The sequence below is a fragment of the Rhamphochromis longiceps genome, linkage group LG3 (genome assembly GCF_057381845.1).
Source record: "Rhamphochromis longiceps isolate RC_006_pf linkage group LG3, R_longiceps_female_GT1.1, whole genome shotgun sequence".
NCBI lineage: Eukaryota > Metazoa > Chordata > Actinopteri > Cichliformes > Cichlidae > Rhamphochromis > Rhamphochromis longiceps.
Genome location: NC_140559.1, coordinates 57,680,831 through 57,700,745, shown reverse-complemented (window position 1 = coordinate 57,700,745; position 19,915 = coordinate 57,680,831). Strand labels below are relative to the sequence as shown.

General features: G+C 38.2%; 1 protein-coding gene and 1 long non-coding RNA gene across 3 annotated transcripts in view; both read right to left on the bottom strand.

The window, feature by feature from the left end:
- nrxn2b (neurexin 2b) overlaps window positions 1–19,915 on the bottom strand; it is a 655,677-nt gene that overhangs the window by 182,285 nt on the left and 453,477 nt on the right. The window lies entirely within an intron of this gene.
- On the bottom strand, window positions 14,002–17,076 carry LOC146675441 (uncharacterized). Of its 2 annotated transcripts, XR_014910666.1 has the most exons (5): window positions 17,058–17,076; window positions 16,574–16,637; window positions 16,045–16,197; window positions 15,594–15,683; window positions 14,002–15,018 (listed from the first exon to the last, which is right to left on the bottom strand). It is a non-coding gene; the product is annotated as an uncharacterized LOC146675441 (long non-coding RNA). The 2 variants fall into 2 exon arrangements; XR_014910665.1 differs by lacking the exon at window positions 17,058–17,076 and having other exon boundaries at window positions 16,574–16,704.

Below are 19,915 nucleotides of genomic sequence, written 5' to 3'. Positions count from 1 at the left end.
ACACGGTGTGCGGTGCATCAGCGTTCGAAATGTGAAACTGCCAAACCTGACAGTGAATGCGGCTGCAACTCAAATGAAGTGAAAGATATATTTAGCCTGAAGTAGATACTACATATGCAGATATATGCACTGTAAGAAAAAGTATAAAATATACATATATGGACTGTGATTTTACATTTCAAATGTAAATTAATGTAAAATCACTGTAATGTAATAAAACAATTTCCTTGTTTTTTAAATGTATCTGTCTGTACATGTGCATATTTAGATTGTTAAAATACTTTCACAAATGTATCATGATTGCACAAATATGTGTCCGTTATGTGAAGCATTGAACTGTTTAATTCAAATGTAATGCTATGGAGAAATATATAACATGATTCCTATAAACTCTGTTGACATCAAATAATTATTACTATTATTGCTATTTAGGGCGATCGTGGCTCAAGAGTTGGCAGTTCGTCTTGTAATCAGAAGGTTGCCGGTTCGAGCCCCGGCTCGGACACTCTCGGTCGTTGCGTCCTTGGTCAAGACACTTCACCTACTGGTGAGGGGCCGATGGTGTGATATGGCAGCCTCGCCTCTGTCAGTCTGTCCCAGGGCATGCAATCCATTATTATTTAAACCAACTGTTAACTGTATATTTCTGTACATTTAAGTATTATTATTCATATTGCCACATTCATTGACCTTGTTTATAGGTAATTTCATTGTTTAATCACATTAAATTGTTCCTAATTTAATGTTTAAAAGCACTTGAAAAAGGCAAAATCCCATGTAAAATTAGGGCAACAAACTGTATTGTCATTACTGAAAATAACCGTATTTTCATGGGAAAGTTATTTTCTGGTATTTCCTGGTATTATTTTGGCGCCTCAGCTGCCAGAATATTACTGTTTTTCTAGGATTTGTTTTTTAAACAGTGTACAGAACGTGCTCAAAATGCTTTAACCTACTACTATATACATAATCAGTGAGAGCAGCATTAACATTTACTTTTGTTCAGAAACTACGATGCTCCTCCAGTGTCAGACACACAGTGTAATTACCCGCAACTGCTGGGGAGAGTGGGTGTTAGGAAAAAAATTCCTAAAGTTAAGATACGAATCATTTTATATATTTCTCCATAGCATTACATTTGAATTTAACAGTTCAATCTTTCAAATAACGGACACATATTTGTGAAATTATGATGCATTTGTGAATGTATTTTAACAATCTAAATATGCATATGTACAGACAAATACATTTAAAAAACAAGAAAATTATGTTTTATTACATTTACAGTGATTTTACGTTAATTTACATTTGAAATGTAAAATCAGTCTATATATGTGAATTTAATGATATTCTAGAAGAACAGTACAAAACTGTAAAATACACAGTAAAAAACTTTTATATTACAATTTTTTTTTTACAGTGTAGTATTTTTTTCAGCCAATATTTAGTTAACAAAGCATAACAGCCCCTGCTGGTGAATTCCCAAGGCAACTTACCACAACTCTGCTCCTCTTTCTCAAATGCAACTTTACTACATTTTTAACTTTATTTTTCCTAACTGTTCAACACCTATGACCAGTGCAGCGCTCGATAGCAACCGAAAGAGCCTCCAGGGAAAGACATTCGACTTTTTGGCTATTTCGTGAGAACAAAGACTTTCATCACATTTTTTACTGGTGGTAGCAGCAGAAGCGTCCATCAGCAATACAACAAAGTCTCCCAGACGGTCAGAAATAAGCTAAACTAACAAGAAGGTCTTCATTGAGTTTTAACACAATGTTTTTCCATAAAGAATTATAGCTAATCAAAATGATGGAAGCTTCAATCCCAATCTCATGCTTTGAGAAGTAACCAATCCTGTTTCAGAACACAGAATAATACAATGTCCATGCATATTCCCATATCAACTTTTAACGTGAATACATGCAATGTACCGTATGATTCTTATCAAGCAGAGATGCCTCTTGAAAGACAATCTCGCCCAACACAGGCATGCAACATCCACTCATCCCTTCTCAAACCCTCAAACTGCCCCCGAGCTATAATAGGCTTGCTTTAGTAGAAAAGACATCTGTGTCAGGCACTAATTGGACACATGAAAAGGACTCGTGGCGCCCTTGCACCACCCCATCAGTTTCCGTGATAGCACCTGCTGTGGCTGTCTCTGAGTGATTCCACGCTATGTTGTTATGCGTGTGTGTGTAGATCAGCCCATTCCCCATTAGGATTTTTCATACTTCTGCTCTTTTCACTGACCTTCATTTTAATCAAGCACTATCAGTGTGGGGTTTGGTAAAAGCACACCCAGAGTAGGAAGGAATGGGAGAGAATGGAGAGGATGGGTAAGGAATACAGAGAAGGGGATAAGTGTGCATTGGTAAAGCAACAGGGGTAAAGATAGTTCATCACCTTTCCTAACCCTGGATTAATAGAAAAGATGGGGACTGGGTGGGGGTGCGACATGCTAATGAGCTGCAGAGATAATTATCCATTTATATGTTGATGTGTTTATTTATTAATCTGTTTGCCTTCTTGTTTGTTTATTTCATTTTTGAGGGAATTTAAATTGAGAGCTCACGCAGAGATTAGGCTCCAATAGGTGTGATTGATAATTTAAATGTTTTCCAAACGGGAGAGTTCCTTTAAAATAAGCTTGCATACATTATTTTAGTAATTTACAAACAGAGAAAGAGCTGGAGAGTACATTTCCATAAGCAGCTGCTAAATTATGCCCAAAGCAAAATCCACTAATGCTGTTGCTATGTGGGCTTTAGACTCTTAATAAACTGGAGTCAAACCATCCGTATATGTCCCCATATATAAAAAAAAAAAGACTGATAATATCGTGCATGACAGCAACGTTACACATATCATACCAAACTTGACTAAAGTTAAATAAGACAAGAAAGCAACTACAATGCATATTTTGTCAACATCCACATATAATCCAGAGTTTTTCAGAGCCTTGAAAAACTCCCCCCCTTGCGTGTTTAACCATACAGATACCCAGCTGACTCCTTCATACAGGCTGTCAAAAGTAATCAGACTGGAAGCATCTGTTGGACTCTTTGTCCCATCTACACTAAACCAAACTGTGCCAAACTCTCTTCAACGTTTCGACTATTACGTTTCTTTTCCTCCTCATCATCTCCAGCCTTAGCAAGTGTCTCCCAACATGACTGAACAGACAGACCGTGCAACCGGAAAACAAGCAGCCATTTGGAAGCAGGAGGAGAGTGGAGATGACACAGTAGCAAGAGGGGAATGAGCTAGCATCAATTTCAGCTGAGTTAAGCCAATGTATGGATGAATGGAAAACAGCACACAGGGGGTTTTAAGAACCCAGCAAAATGCAGATATAGATGGATAATAATGACCTGAACACACTGTGCTCTACTGTGGAGTCCAACTTTTCTCTGGCCACCCTATTGTGATTCATTTGCTATCCAGTCATATTTTGCAATCTTTAAGCACAACTAAAACTGCAGCAAATCCAACTGCAATCTAAAACAAAAACTGGAACATTAAAAAGCTCCTCACTTTCCATTTGTCCTGGAATTACTTAAAAATCTCTCCCCTTAATTTCGGTTCCACTTGGGAATCTCAGACAGGTACATCTGGTATGAACTGGGATGAAAAGGACGCAGAGGCCGGTTTTTCTGGCTGCAATGAACACTGGTATGGATTTGAATTCAAGACATAATGTGCTGGTAAGATGCACATGAAGCATACACAGATTAAAATCATTATTTGTAACATTCTCAAGAGGATTTTTGTAGCTCATCCTAAATTACACCGTGATTATGCATACTGACAAACAATTTGAGCATGGAATAAAAAAATAACATTTATGTTAAGTTGAAAAAATAAAACAGCGATCAGATAAGGGTGATCGGGCTGCCAAAAACAAAGACGAGTTTCTCAGTGCTGCATTAGATTCTTGTCACAATTAATTTGGATCATGGCTAGAAAGCCTGAACTTGATATAGAGGCAATCTTCGTGCTAATGGCCTGCATTTGTATAGCGCTTTTCTAGTCCATAGGACCCCAAAGCGCTTTACACTACATTCAGTCATCCACCCATTCACACACACATTCACACACTGGTGATAGCAAGCTACATTGTAGCCACAGCTGCCCTGGGGCGCACTGACAGAGGCGAGGCTGCCGGACACAGGCGCCACCGGGCCCTCTGACCAGGGCTGGAACAGCAGGCGTAGGAGGGGCTGCTACCCAACCGGGAGATGGTAGCATCAGTACATGTAAGGCAGGGAAAGACCCCGCCCTGTGGCCTGGGCCTGACTACACCTGACTACAGTCAACAAAAGAAGTGAGGAGATGAGACTGTGGCAAAGCAGTAAACTGGAATATATGTCCTCAGATTTCTATGCTCTCAAGTCAAAAAAGTGAAAGACAATGTGCTAACAGTAAACTTTGTCGAGGTTTGATGCATGGAGTACAATGGAAACTTATCCTGATCACATCTCCTGCTACTGAGTGAGCTTTTGCTGCTGTGGCTCCAAAATTTGACAACGCTTGTTAGGCAGGCTTCTTTAATACACTTTTTATGTACCTTAATACTGTTAACTTCTACAGCTCTTATTTGTGCCTTTATCTTTGACTTTATGGCCTGTGTTTCTCTTTTATGTTTGTTTGCTTTGGGTTTTTTTTTTGTCTAGCAATATTTTTATGTGCTTCATAAATAAAGTGCTATGTTATTGTATTAAACATACAAAGCATAAAAGCCGTAGCCAAAGTACAGACTTCTGAAACGTAACCAAAGATCTTAGCACATACTTTTGAACAATGCGCTCAGTAAAAGATAAATATCCTTGGCAATGATTTCCTCTGTTTTGTGACAGTGTGATGCGGGAATTCTGCTGTATTTATGCCAAACTCCAAATAAACACTAGGAATTAGTACATGCAGCTGCTATTATGACCAAATACAAGAAAGCGTGTGTGGTTGAATTTATATTAATAAGGACCTCTCAGCCTTTTGAAATGAATTCCCAACTCCCAAACCGTGTAATAGAGTGAAGCACAGCCTGGCAGGCTTTACTGGAGAGAAAACATCTCTATTTATATCATCAGCCCTGTGGCCTAAATATTTAGTGAAGAGCCTGCTTCAAAGAAGGACCTCAGAAGTGACGCCCAGCCCAAGGCTAAAGTACTTACAATTTGTTAAATATGATATTTTAAAAAAACCTGTCAGGTCACACAGTGAGGTCACAGGTAGGTTCTAGTAAATTATTCTTCTAATTCTGGTTATTCCACCTATAAAAAATACATAGGAAATAAAATAATGACGCCCCTATAATGTTATTTTATGCTGATTAGAAGTGTATTCATTGGTGATGGTAAAAATAAAGGTGTTTGTTAGTGAGGAAAGAGGATGAGGAATGACGATTTGGCAGTTATTAATTCCTATTTGCTTGCAGTTGATTTTATGCAAGCTCTGTAACTGATGTTTCTAGTTCTCTCGTCACTTGTGGTCTTTACCCCAACTGCCCTTGACTCTCTTTGCACTTGAGTGTGCTACAATAAAACCCACAGAAATGGATTTTGTCTTTATGGAAAAGAAGCCTGCACACTTCTGCTCTTTGTCCTTTGTACAGCTGCTTTCAAATTGAATTTAGTTGTGAAAGAGGGTCATCCACTCCAACATCCATATTAAAAAGCAAAGATTCTGCACAGAGAAAATCCATTCATTGGTGTCAAAAGATTTCACCATCAAGAAAAAGGTCTGAGGAGTAAATGCTGTGATGCAACTTTGGTACTTTCCCAATTACCGAACTGTGAACATCTTTGACGCCCACAGCCTGGAAAAGCCTGAGCACATATGCCATCTACGCTACAAATCATGCTGCATTCACAGTCATTTTGCCTTGACAAAATGTAATAGCTCATCTGGTATTCATGTTTTATTCCCGCTTTTCTCAGACATACCTCCAGATTGCCACAATGACCCTTTATTATTTTTCTATTTTCCCACTGAATCTATGGTGATACTTCAACTTCATTCTTTTCTTGCATAATGACCTGCTCGCTCTCGCCCCTGCTCTATTCCTCTCCCCCACTTATCTACCTCCCCCTCTTGCTTGCTTCTCTCCTGCACCCTGATACGCTCATACATATACATGTCATCTTCCCCACAGAGGGGCGCGTGCGTTAAGCACAGCTTGGAAATTAATGAGCAATGTGGCGGTCCCAAGAACACAACAACGCTACTACCCCGTTGGCTGAGGGAGTAGGGAAGCTTAAAAGTGATGTAAATATTAGATGGAAACGGATGTTTGTGTGAGTGTACATATACTTTAGCTAGATATATATTAAAGCAAGTTCTAAAATAACACAACTGCAATTTCAAAAACGTGAAATGTAAATTTCTCATAACGAAGGATATATAAAAATCAAAGCACAGAAGATCTCATTCTATAACCCCGATCAAGACTGGATCCCTAACATATCACATTTGTAACAGCAGTTGTGTAAATATAATGTGCTGTACAATAATTATTTTTATTTTTCAACCACTTCAACACTATATAGTGCAGAAGTGGTTGAAAAATAAATCCAGATGAGTGGCCATAGGGTTAAAATATGTCGTTGGGTACCGCATAACTTTGCGTGCACATGGGAAAGACTACCGTAGGTGGATATCCTAAATAAATTAGCCAAAAATAAGGAAAAAAAATTCTCCGAGCATGTGCAAGAATCAAAGAATACTGTACAAAGCAAAACAGATGTGTTACTGCAAAAACTGAGTTCATAGTGTTAACATATTTCCAAGATGACAGGAAATCTGCTAATGAACGACTGAGACTCTAGCAACAGAATGATACCCACTATCCCATATTATGTAAAAGCTGTATTGAAAGGAGCAAAAACATGTAAAGTCTTAATTTTCTCTTACAACCAAGCATTGCCTGCCTTGCATGTCCTGACAGAACATCACTGCAATATATTATATATCAAGTAAAGACACATTACTTATTGTTAAACTTTGATGTCTGAATCAAACTGATCTTGAGGTTGAACTCATGAATGATGGCCATGTAACTGAAAGGAAAGTCCATGAATGAAACTCTTACTTTTCCCCGACAGCTCTATTAATCCAAAATCTCTTTATTGAGCCTTTATTGAGGCCACGGTTCTTTCATTTTAACATTATATATATTAGACCAAAGACGACTCCCTCTCCATTGACTTCTTTCCACACCCTCCCTTTCTTAAATTCCCTTGTGTCTTTCTCGTAGATGCTACATTCAGTTAACTTTATCGTGTTTTCAACCTCTATATCAACCTTCTGTCTCCCTCACTTTCTTCCAGCATTTTTTTTCTTTCACCAGACTCCGTATCTTTAAAGGAAGCATCAGAACCAACACATTAAGATAAATGAGCCAAAAATGCAAAAAGATAGAAAGGATAAAACTTTAAAAAAAAAACATGCATGCATGCACACACACCCCAACACACACACAAAGAGTTAACTTCCACTCTGAACTACCAGCAATCCAACAAATGTATCTGTGTGTGACACAGAGATAACACAAACCCAGACAGCTCTGTTCTGCACCCGCAGGCTGCCTACCGCTCCCCCCCCCAAGTCATAATTGCTGGTATTAAATCATACAAACTGGCACTTTAATCCATTAGATGCACTTAGACAAAGATGCACCCATGAAAACATCCTTGTATTTTAGAGTCATACAAAACATAAAATAACATTTTGGAAATCAAATGTCAAGAGAGTAATTGTCAGCTATCGAGGGCGTAAATAGAAACCCTTCTCGCTTGTGGTCATTATCGAGAGTTAATATTGCCACAACAATACTGTCAAAAAATGACAGTGAGATTATTGAGTCTACTGAAGAAGACGTTGTGGTCATTTAGCCTGCCAAAACATGAACATAATCATTAAGTGCTGTGTGGTTTTTGCTCAAAGATGAGTGGCTGAAAGTGTTTTTTGCATGTACTTACTTACAAAGCTGTTAAACTCTCATATACACAAGCACACAACAAGCGCACACACAAGCATGCTTTATCCATTATGAAAGCAAATGTAGAATACTATATTATTAATTACACTCAGGAGGCAACAGCTGTCTGAATTAGAAATCACCTTGCCTTTGAAAGCCACGTACATTACTTTTATACACAAATAAAAGCAAACTTCTTAGAGACACGCACACTTCCACCTCACACACATCTGACAGGTCTCATGCTGTGAACGTCAGCATTTTGTCAGAGGGAGATCCTCTTCCTAGTGCTAAGAGGATTGGCTGGCTAAAGACCAGTGACTTTGAAGGCTGCAAACACCCTGATGAGGACTTTAGGAAGAAAGAGAGGGTGAAGTCAGTGGAGCTGGAAAGCTGAGAGAGAACCTGAACTGGGGTTAATAATCGTGCTATAGTATAAAGGCTACTATCCAGCACAGTGACAGAACAGCTTGCTAGTATGCTGAGTGAAACTTTATCTGTAGGCAAAGCATTTGCCTTCATCCATTCAGAGAGGAAGGTTATCTTTCTTTTGTGCAGCGTACTCTCACTGTGTTCATCTTTTAAGACTTCATAATGGCTGCAGAGGGACTTTGGACTTTTTGTCTGTCTTTTGACAATAAAAGAATAATCAAGGGAAGTGATTCGCATTAAGTTCTGATACCATTTCCGCAGGTAGTATAATTTTCTAGTGAATACCACCATTAGCATAGGGATGGTACTCTATACTTAAAGACAACAGATAATAACTTTCAAAATGGCATTTCCTGCAAGACATCTTTCTTTGTGGCTTGTTCGCATGTGGAATTCAAAAGGAAGAAAGTGGGTAAAAGCTCTGAAAAATGAAGCAGACATGGGAGCTGTGCAGTGTCTAGAACTAGAAAGATTCAATGAGCTGTTCCCAGGTATCACTGTGAAACTCAGCATGTTAATCAGTGTGCTGCCCAGCTGCCACGATGAAACTTTTTGTGTGCCTGTTTGCATAATGATATGTTAAATGTGGGTGTTTGCCTGTTACCTTGTACCTAACATGCCTCCCCGCCTGTGCAGGTTGTGCTCTTTGTGACAGTGAACTGCTACCAATTCTCTCATCAGTGGTGGTCCAACACACCCCATGTGTTCCTACAGATGAGTGCTTAGTGCAGCTAAGCATCACACGCATAAGGAGATCCAGATCTGTACAGATTTTGAAGCTTCCCTTTGTGCTTTCTAAATTAGTTTCATTAGACTGATGTGGCACCAAGACACACCTTACACAAAGATCAACAGTTTATGCCACTTGTGAGCACTTGATGATAGGCCCTTTTCATTGCAAAACTAAAATGTAGTTTTAGTTTTGAAGTTTCATCACACAGCTCTCCTTAACTGTCTTTTTTAAGGCAAACACAGTTTTCACTGATTCCATACATCATTCACAAGGCCCGCCACATGAACCGTGAAATAACTGCCAAGAAATTATTTTTTTTTAACTCTTGTGTTTATTGAAGCTAATGACATTTTTAAAAAGAAATTAAGCATCAGTTTCCATATATGCATCTCTTTTGCAATTTTACTGCTCGCAGCTTGTTTTTATTAAACAAAAGTACAACAAATGTACGGAGGTTTGGGTTATTATAATGATGTAGAGGTTTCAAAAACTCATGTATCAAGTTAAAAAGGTGTCATATTGTGCGACACTGAAACTAGCTAACATTTGTGGAAGATTTTAAGAAGTAGCACTATAGGCCTATAAAAAGAACGAATATGATATAGAGCAGAGAAGAAATATCTACAAATAAAACAGCTGATTTTACTACAACCCCAAGGCCCATTTCTGTCCTAATCTATCCAAGTATGTAAGCCACATATCCATTTTTTAAATTCTCCACAGATAAGATACCAGCATCCTTGTACAATGCATTACGCCCAGATGTCTCTCTGCAGAACAGCATTAGGCATCTAATGTAGCTTTCTGCACCACAGCTCTGTGTTTTCCCCATTTCCCCATCAACCTTCCTGTTCCATATGGTTATATCCATCAAGTACCTAGCCATCGATCAGCCTTGGCGTTACTTTCTTCTCTGTCTGCTTCCTAGGTTGAGCTCATAAAACATCCGAGACATTATTGTGCATTAGACAATAAAGATGTGCTGGAGGGAAAACCCATTAGCTTCTATAGAGAGAGGTGGCATGAATAGAAATGTCTAAGGTCTTGACTGAGATGATCCATCTTGCTCTCTTGGGTCGACGTGCAACAGCTTTTGTGCTGTTAAACCAGAGTCAACTTTCTGAGGGCGCGGGTGGATTAGCATGTGTATCTCAGATAATGTCTTTATATGCATGACTCTCATTAATATGACATGGAGGGAAGCAGTTAGGAGTATTTTTCTCTAATCTGTTTATTCTACAGTGAAGCACTCTGCTGTTGAAATGCTGGCCACTAATGACTGGATTGCCATATCATGTAATATTTATATCAATGTTCCTACAGTGAAGAATACTCCTTCATTTTTGCCGGCCATCATTGCACATTTTTTTGCTTTTCAGCCTAGAATCAATGCCCTAACCCTGCCCTTAAACACAACCTTTTAACTTTTCAGCTGCTGTTTAAAAATGTAAGTGACACATGAAAAAGTTACAATGCACTACATTTGAAATGTAGCATGCCATTTATATGCAGTCCTTGATTTCCTATTGTCATCCTTCTGTATAGCTTCCTCCAATAAGAGGATCAGGACATAAATTATAAATAACCTCCTTCTACTACTGCAGGGATCTATTATATCCCAATCTAAGAAGAACACTGATTACATTTTTGGGGGACTTTGCTTTAAGTTTGTAATTTAATTCCACTTTTTATGGGGTCCTAAAATAAAATATGAGCAAAAATGATTCAAAAGAGAAATATATCATAATGTATATTATGCTGTTAATAGAAAAAAAAAGGAAAAAAAAGTGTGGTTACAAATGTTAAAGACCATGCATATTGTTGGCTGGAATTAAGCATATTAAGCCTCTGGGAAGCTAGAACCAGAGCTGCAGACCTTTACCACTGTTAAACATTTATTTATGCAGGACAGTCAACTGAGCATGCATGCTCTTTTACAGCTACACTCTGACATTCATACAGTTCTACTGGGAGCTGCCCAGAAAGATTAGAGACCGCTAATGCTGGTCAGAGCACTGGCACGCTGCAACAGTTGGTTATATTCCTTGGCTGCCTCTCTCTTGAGATAACATTGGTATTCTTCCTTCTCTGCCACAACCAAGCGTCTGTGGCCTCGAGGTTACTCAGAGTGTAAACTTATTTCTACTGTCAACTCTTATTCATCCAGCTGGTTATTTTCTCCGTCTTTGTCACAGCTGCCAGATTTGCCTCTGTTTGCCTCACATAATTCTCCTCTCTTGCACTGTTTTTCATTTCAGCACTCAGACTAATGTATGCTCTTCTGTGAAATAAGGCATGATCTCAAGGGAAGGGTCCCCAGGCAAAAGGGCAACACACTCCATTTCTGTCTTCCTCATATATTTTTAATGGGGATGTAGTTTATTTATATGGCCACATGAAGAGAGAGACTTGAAGAGTAGTCTCTGTTATTCTACATTTGTGATGTGTATGTGAAAACAGTGCCCCATCGAATAGAATGAATGACTGGGCATGCAGTTTATTATTATTTTATTTAGATAAATATATTTAAAAAGTTTGATTCAAAGATAAGATAAAAGATACAACTTTTTCAAAGTTACATTTTATACTCAGTTGAAATTGATTTTAAAAGAAAAGTGTAAGAACACAATAAGTGCTTTGAAAAACATGAACCTTATCAATTGTGACAGTAAAAGTCCCATTTAAAGTGACGTATGGGGCAGTAACTGCAATGTGCTGATTTTATTTGGAGACCTTTGCTACATTATGTGTCCCTGTTTCTCCATCTCTTTTCTTTTTATCATCAGTGATAAAGAGAAAAAGTCATAAAAATACCCATAAAAAATGTCTAAACTACACATAACCATACTGTAAATTAATTGCACGTGTTATTGTCTGAAAAAGCTCTTCAGCACTAGTGAAATCTCAACTTCTTAACTATATAAGTAAGTGCGGAGCAGTTATTATATATCAAATATGAACTTTATATAACTTTGCTCACTGACACATCTTATAGCCTTAAAAAAATTTTTTTTCTGAAACATCAGAAATACTTCTAAGACAAATGAACAGCATGTTGTCTCAGGGTTGATCACGATAGTTTTTCAGTTCTTTAGACGCCTACCAAGCACCGTGTTGACTTCACAGTTGAAAAGCTTTCCTGCCATAAGGCACCACTTCAAAGTAGCTTTCATTCCTCTGATCACAGCATACCGAGTTCGAATTCCCTTTCATGCTGTGTCCCAAACTTTGACCTTTTTGTCCACCATTCCATCTGATGTGTCCTTTCCCTTCACATCCTCATCTGTTTCATCAGTGTCAGTGGTCACCGTGCCTGATATAATCTCTAAAGTACTTTTCTGGGGTATTTTGGCACAAAATATAGAGTATACATGTTTCTCGTGCTCCTTCTGAGCCATATTGCTAATATTTAGTGGAATTTGCAAGTTAAGTAAATAGTAAACTGCAACAAACCTAGTCAAGTCTTAATATACTGTTCATGTGAGCAGCCAAACTGCTAGTTTACTCTGTCACACTGAGATGTTTCAGATCATCGATCGCATTTTAATATTAGAAAAAAAAGAATCTGAGCGAATACAAAATGAAGCTTTAAAACTATGATTTAATTTTCTAAAGGAAAAGAAACTTATGCAAAACTAATTGCCTCTTAAAAAAATAATAACTGGTTGTGCCATCCTTTTTAACACAAGGTCAGGTAGGTTTGGGTAGCTTAATAAATGAAATCACAGTTTCAAACCTGCATTATGTATTTCCTCAGATTATCTTTCTTTAATATTAGAATTAGTTTGGTGTTCTGAAATATGAAAAATTGGCAATAAGTAAATCAGGAAGCGGGCAAAAAGATTTTTATAGCACACTATGAGCTACTGCCAATGCATACACTATCAAGTCCCTCATACATCTTTCTGTGTATGTTGAAATCAGCAGTAGATGTTGACTCTATCCATGATTCATACAGTGTCTCTTTTTTTTTTTTTTAAATACATTGCATCTACTCAATCGTATATGCCTTTATTGGACACCCCTTTGGTCACAGTGACAGTGTTTTCCAGTGTTGGACCAACTGTCACTTGTCACATGTTAAATCCACTGAAGTGGGAACATTGTTCTGTGTTTGCATTACTGCCATAACAGCTATGTGTTATTGTGTGTTTGAACGCAGGTGCGTCAGAGCAGGTGTGCATCTGCTGTGCGCGCACTGTTTCCTAACAAGGACAGACACGGATGCATAATGCTGTTGCTGTGCTATGAACGTTTGTGAATTTACAAGGCTTATGTACAAGCATCCAGGCTCAGTGACTGTATAATTCAGACTGCAGGATACCTGAGGGTACACTGAAAAAAATATGTTGTTGGATTTACTTAATTCAATGGTGGACATTTGTTGCACACAGATGTTTTGCTTTGGCAGCAACTTAAACAATTGAGTTAAATTAACACAATTTATTCATGTTCAATAAACCTGTGCAATTTGTGTTGATAAAATGTGACTTAAACATGTTTTGATGAAGTAATTTGAGCTCTTGAAATATTTTAATCCTTCACAATTTTCTCACTTTATCCCAACACCATTCAATAACTTTTACCCAATACTACTTGGTCACTTAAATACTACATGTTATCTTCAAATTACATTTTGCTATTATATTCTAGTATCAAATACACAATTTTCAAATGGAGGCCTTATAACAGATTATATTGTCCTCTTCCAAGATGGTTGCTGGCATCCACCAGTAACCTTTCAAAACAAAATGTCTAATTTCACTGCATTGACAGTAGGTAAAGAATTAAACTGACATTACTCCACTACTGAATCTACATAAATCAACAGTTAAATAATGTCAGTTCTTCCGTGTTCTCTGGAATCAATCACAGCAAAGAAATTAGACTGTTTCTTTTGAAAAATGTTGGGAAAGAACAAATCAAAACATTCTATTTAAGGCCTCTGACGTCAAGATTCAGTTAAACAACAATTATAACTAAACAATTTGAGGTAATGTTAGTTTCCATTAACATTAAATTAGGTTACTGAATTGGCAAACACCTTCCTATTAACATTACCCATTTTACCCCAATAACTAAAGAAATTAGCACTTGCAGGTCAAAACCTTTATTCAAGAGATGCAAAAATAACATTGATACAGTGACTGTCAAAAATTACAGCACTGATCATACTGTGACATCTTGGTTCAAAACAGCACACTTAGAAATATTCAACGTTCCTTACTTCAACTGAATGAAACTGAAAATACCATTTCACACGGCCCATATGGGATATTTAGACTGCATAACTGTTCATGCTACATCTCTTCACTAGTAAAAGAAAGAAAAAATACAAAGAGAAATTTAAAAATGCTGCCAAACAGAAAACTTGTACAGAGCAAAAGGAAAAACAAACAACAACAACAACAAAAAAACGGCTCGTCCTCATGGCAGTTGCAGTGTATATAAAAATGAACCCTGCGATCTGTTCCTGGAATTGAGCTTCAAAAATGCAGCAGAACAAGTGTGAGATTTAAATGTCTTCTCACCTAGAGCTGGTCACCTCACATGCATAACAGTGAGCTTTCGTTGCAGGAGCAGTTTTGTCTTAGTTGTGAACTTTTCTTGAGAGCTGAGTTGCTTCCAACTCCATTACCACCCTTTGAATCACCTCAAAAGTGTAGCAGAGTTGTGATGGGTAACTCATATTGAAGGAATAAAAAAGGTCCAAACAGCATGGCTACTGCAAAGGTCACGTTATCCAGATCTTGAAGAACTACTATACCCTCGATGATGATGCCAACATCAGAAAAGTCATTGCCTGGTGCATCCTCTGGAGACAGATGTTCATTGTGGTTTTCTCAATCTGTGCAGTGGCCTCAGTCAAGTCCTGGTTAAACACAAAACATTTTTTTAAGATTCCCTTTTAAACTCATCTCTTTTGAATCTACCAGTTCTAATGTTAGAGTAATTTAAACCAATGCAAGCAACATAGTAAATAGCTATAGCCAAAGAGTGGCCTGCCATGCTGCCATTCATGGTCTAACAGAGTTTCTAAGAGAGGGTGAAAAACATAATTTTACATTAGTTTTTGTTAGAAAGACACCGGCCCATCAGAAATCCAGGTTTTGTCACTCAGAAGATGTTAGAATTTAGACTTTCAGCCCCACAATTTGGTTAGCTGTTGGTCTTTTTTTTTTTTTTCAAACAAAAGCTAATGTAAATATTGGTGGGATTTTCCTTTGTTCACTAGAATGACAAATTTAAAGTTTTTTCACACTGATGTGACCCCTAATACAGGGGTGGGGCCTCAAGGGCCGGTGGCCGAGTTCACTACTAGGCCTCATGTGAACTTCAAATTATTAAAGAGGACTACTGGTCCTAACCAGTCCAATGAGGATCAAGTGGATAACTAAATGCATTTTTAAATGTTGCAAAGCCACAATCTACTCATAAAACACTCACCATGAACTCCTGCACCAAGATGTTGCAATTGTCTTTCACACAGATGCGGAGCACTTTGATGAGGGACTCCCTTCGAGCATTAATGTCATCCTAAAGTATTATAACAAAGAAAACAGAGATTTGTGAACTTTTCAGTAGCACAGAAGAAAATGATCCCAGACAAAAACTTAAACCAGTCAACATGCAACACCAGCATCTACAAAGCAATATCAAAAGTTCCTGTTTGACATCAACTTTATGGATATATAGTTTCCAGAACATTTATTTTTTTAAAAAGATCAATTTTTCTCAGTGGGCCAGTAAATGCATGACGAAAATTATGGCATCCTTTCGGTGGAATCAGTACTCACAGGTAATAGTTGACTGTTTCAATGGATGCAGCATAAAAATCTTTTACTGACCTAATGCAATACATATACACTTTGTAGTTAAAGAATTTTAAAGTTCTTACTGTCATTATGGCAGCTACATCCTTTAGCTTTGTGCCCTGTTCCCCCGATCACTTTGCAAACACTTTCAGCAGACTGTCAGAGAGAAACTCAGCTCCGTCAGAAACCTTGACTGTAAAGGCATGGTTGGGATGCACTGGAATGCTGCATTTCATCTGAAATGACATAAAATTATTTTGAAATAACAGCAGGCACTGTGCTTGGTTAATAATCAGTAATGTTTTGTTGAATAAAAACTGTGTTTCCAGATCTTATGGGATTAAAAAAATCCAAAGATGTTTATTTCTGATTTGCAACCCAAGAACCCACAAGTTACAACCTCATTTTAGTTCAAGTGTGCATTAATGTGAGTCCAGTAATCACCTTTCTGACAATACATACAGGTATAAGTTAAACCTATGGCAGATTTTGGATTTCTCAGTTGTATTAATAGGGTGGTCTATTTGAGTATGCATGCACCTAATAATTATAAAAAACCTATTATAATTAAGTTACAGAAACCTTAAGCGAAAATAGAATATACTTTCTTACCATAACACCTTGAACCCACAATCCATCAGCTGACTCCTGGTGAAATGCAGAATAGATGTGGTCTCTCAATGTGCATCAACAAAAACAAAAACAAAAACAAAAGGACAGCAGGTGAGGGCAGGAGGGGTAGGGATGTAAGCTAGCATAATACCGCTGATGATATTAGCTAAAGCTGTTCAATGTCCAAAATCTCACTAACACCACGGTGCAGTAAATACACAATGTAACTGAAGAGTCAGTTGACAAATCTATTCACACAGAAAACCAAATTATGTTATGAGTGCCTCGCAATTAGGTTTAATGTGATATTACGGCTCTTGTGCCAAAGACAAATTCAAATGAAAAAGCGCCAATTCTTTGACAACAGATAAAACAGCAAATAAGCTAACGGCTCTTTTTTAGCATGTTACATGGCGGCACTTTAGACGTTTAACTACATTTGGCTGAAATATGGTAAACATTAATTCAAAAAATCAAGACATACCAAAAAACGTAGAGTTGGCTGCTTGACTTGACTGAGATGGATGCATTTTTTAAACCACGATCCAAAGCCCGCGAGATGAAATCACGCGTGGTTTCACGAGATTTAACGTTGCTATCTTATTGACTTACTTCACCTGAACATGATATGAACAATTTAATACACCCTTTCTGCATATCATGTAGTTTTTACACTATATAGTTACATTTATCTTTAAAACATGAGGCAATTGTGTTAAATACATGCAAGATGCTTACATAAATCCAAGAGATGGCCAGTCCCTTTTTTTCAGTGTAGCGCCTTCTCTTCTTGCTTGGTTACTCACCAGAAAAGAAACGGAAATACACCCCCGATCAAGCATCAGCAAGGAAACAAATTGAGCTAAAAGGTCAATCACCCTCCCACTCCCCACCAACTTTAATTAACAAATCAGTTGAAAATGCCAGAGAACCAGAGGCTATGAAAATATCACACCGTAAAGTTGCTTCTACCTTGCTATTCAGTGCTAATTGGGCACCACTTAATAGACCAGTGAAAGGATGTTAATCATTAGCTAATATACCATGGCTTTGTTCTTCTTGGAATGCCTCTTATGCCCTGCTGCTGTTAAGAGGCTGTTCATGTGACTGAAATCAGCTGTGGTGTGCAGCGTGACCCCGACTATTACTGAAATAAACTGTCAAGTCAGACTAATTAAATGAACAAGTGAAGTCAAAATGGAAAGGTTTTGGGTGGGGTTTCAGATACTGCATGGAAAGCTACTACAAGTACTTTGCTTCCATGCTTGCTTTGGAGGAAAAAAAAACCAAACCCAATAAGCACTGCGCCTGCCAAAAGTGCAATATCAGAGTTATCTGAAACATAGCCATTAGTGGAATTCAGTCCTGCTGCTCAAGTTATCCCCTTTGGTCCCTTCTGAATGCAGTTGTTGTTGTTCTAACCCACCATTTATCAATCCCTCTGTCAACCTGAATCTCAATTAATAGCAGAAGAAGCGGAATCACACGTATTTGCTTGGAGCCTTATAACAAATCCACCAAATCTGTCTGGGGTGGACTAAAGGAGATGAGAGGCAGAGGGAAAAACAAGTGCTGGAATTGCATTAGCTGTAATGAGGAGACCAGAAAATAGAGATGAAGCTTCTTTGTTGCAGTGGGACACAGAGAGAAACAGGAAGAGGAAGGATAAATGGATAGCATGGAAAAAGATGGCAGCAAAAAGGAAACTAGAAGGATAATGAAAAATGAGAGAGTAAAACGGATGGTGAGGAGCAGAGGCTACAGAGAGAGGGCATCAGGGCCATGTGGCATGAAGCAGTGCAGGAAAGATGGTAGAGCCAAGGAATAAAAAATGAAGGAGTGGAAGGGGGGGGAAGCAGATGTCTGATTCACTGACTCATCCTTCTGCCCTAGCAATGAGCTGCACAAAACCAGCAAGACAGAGTAGAATGATGGAAAACAGAAACTAATGGGTAGAAATAGGTACAATGGTGGGAAAAGGGTTTTTTTTTGTCATATTTAACTCACGTATTTTAGATCATCAAATCAATTTTAATATATTTTAATAAAATGATGATGTCATTTATTGAGGGGGAAAAACATCCAAACCTACCAGGCACTGTGTAAAAAAAAAGTAATTGTTAAGTCACATTTAACCACATTTTTCAGATCGCTGAGTTCTAAAGAAACCGAAAAGAAACAAAGTCACTGACGTCTGTCAATCTGGAAAGGGTTTCAGAGCCATGTCTAAAGGTTCAGGGCTCCAGCAAACCAAGTTTAAAGGAGAGAACTTGGAACAGTGGTCAACCTTCCCTCACATTTGCTCAAAAATATCTCAATGATCCCAAAGATGTTTGTTAAAACATCCTGTGGAATAGCAAGACAAAAGCAGAACTTTTTGGAAGGTCTGGATCCTGTTACACCTCGCTTAAAACTACAGTTACCCGAGCATTATACATCACACCACGAGCCAAACATGGTGGTGGTAGTGTGATGGCCTGGGGCTGCTTTGATGCTTTTAGCATCTGGACGACTTGATGTAATTGACAGAACCATGAATTGTGCTCTCTACCAGAAAATCCTGAAAGTGGAAGCCCGGCCATAAGTTCATGCCCTGCAGTTCAAGTGCACTTAAGTTATGCAGCAGGATAATGATCGGAAACACAGCAGCAAAGCCACTTCTGAACAGACATCCAAATAAGATGTTTTGGCATGGCCTAAAACAGGCCATCAAGCTCAAAAGCCCTCTAGAGTGGCTGAATTAAAACAATTCTGCAAAGTAGTGTGGAACAAATCATGTGGAAAAACTGCAATTTGAAATAAAAAGAAAAACAAAATGTCATTCAATTAGTGAATATGTACAGCTCATCATACAGTCAGATCCCAGCAATAGGAATGGACATTGTGAGTTGTAGGGGGTCGCTATTGGAATGGCTTGTGTGTGCTTCTATTAACAGAAAATAGAAGCACGGCTGCTTCCACTGCTGTGTAAATACACAAACAACTGTTTTTCATTGTCACATGAAAGAAACCAGATTAGCTGAAAGTAATAAATCAAGAATTCTAAGTTACAAACATATTATTTGCTTACTTCATTTAAAAGTGTCATCTAAAGTAATACAATCTTGTCACTTCTAAACTAGCCTGCATTGGCTTTTTATCTCATCAGCATGCCTCCACAGATATGGCCCACTCTGCTCCACCAAGGGGACTGCCCCGGGGGAGCCAATTAAGAGTGTCCGCTGTGCTGGTGACAACTGCTTCAGCCTCAGCCCTGAAAGCCTCCCAGCTCCACATCACTGATGGGGAAATACTGCAGAATGACCTGGGAGGGGCGGAGATTTAACAGAGAGTCAGAAGGGG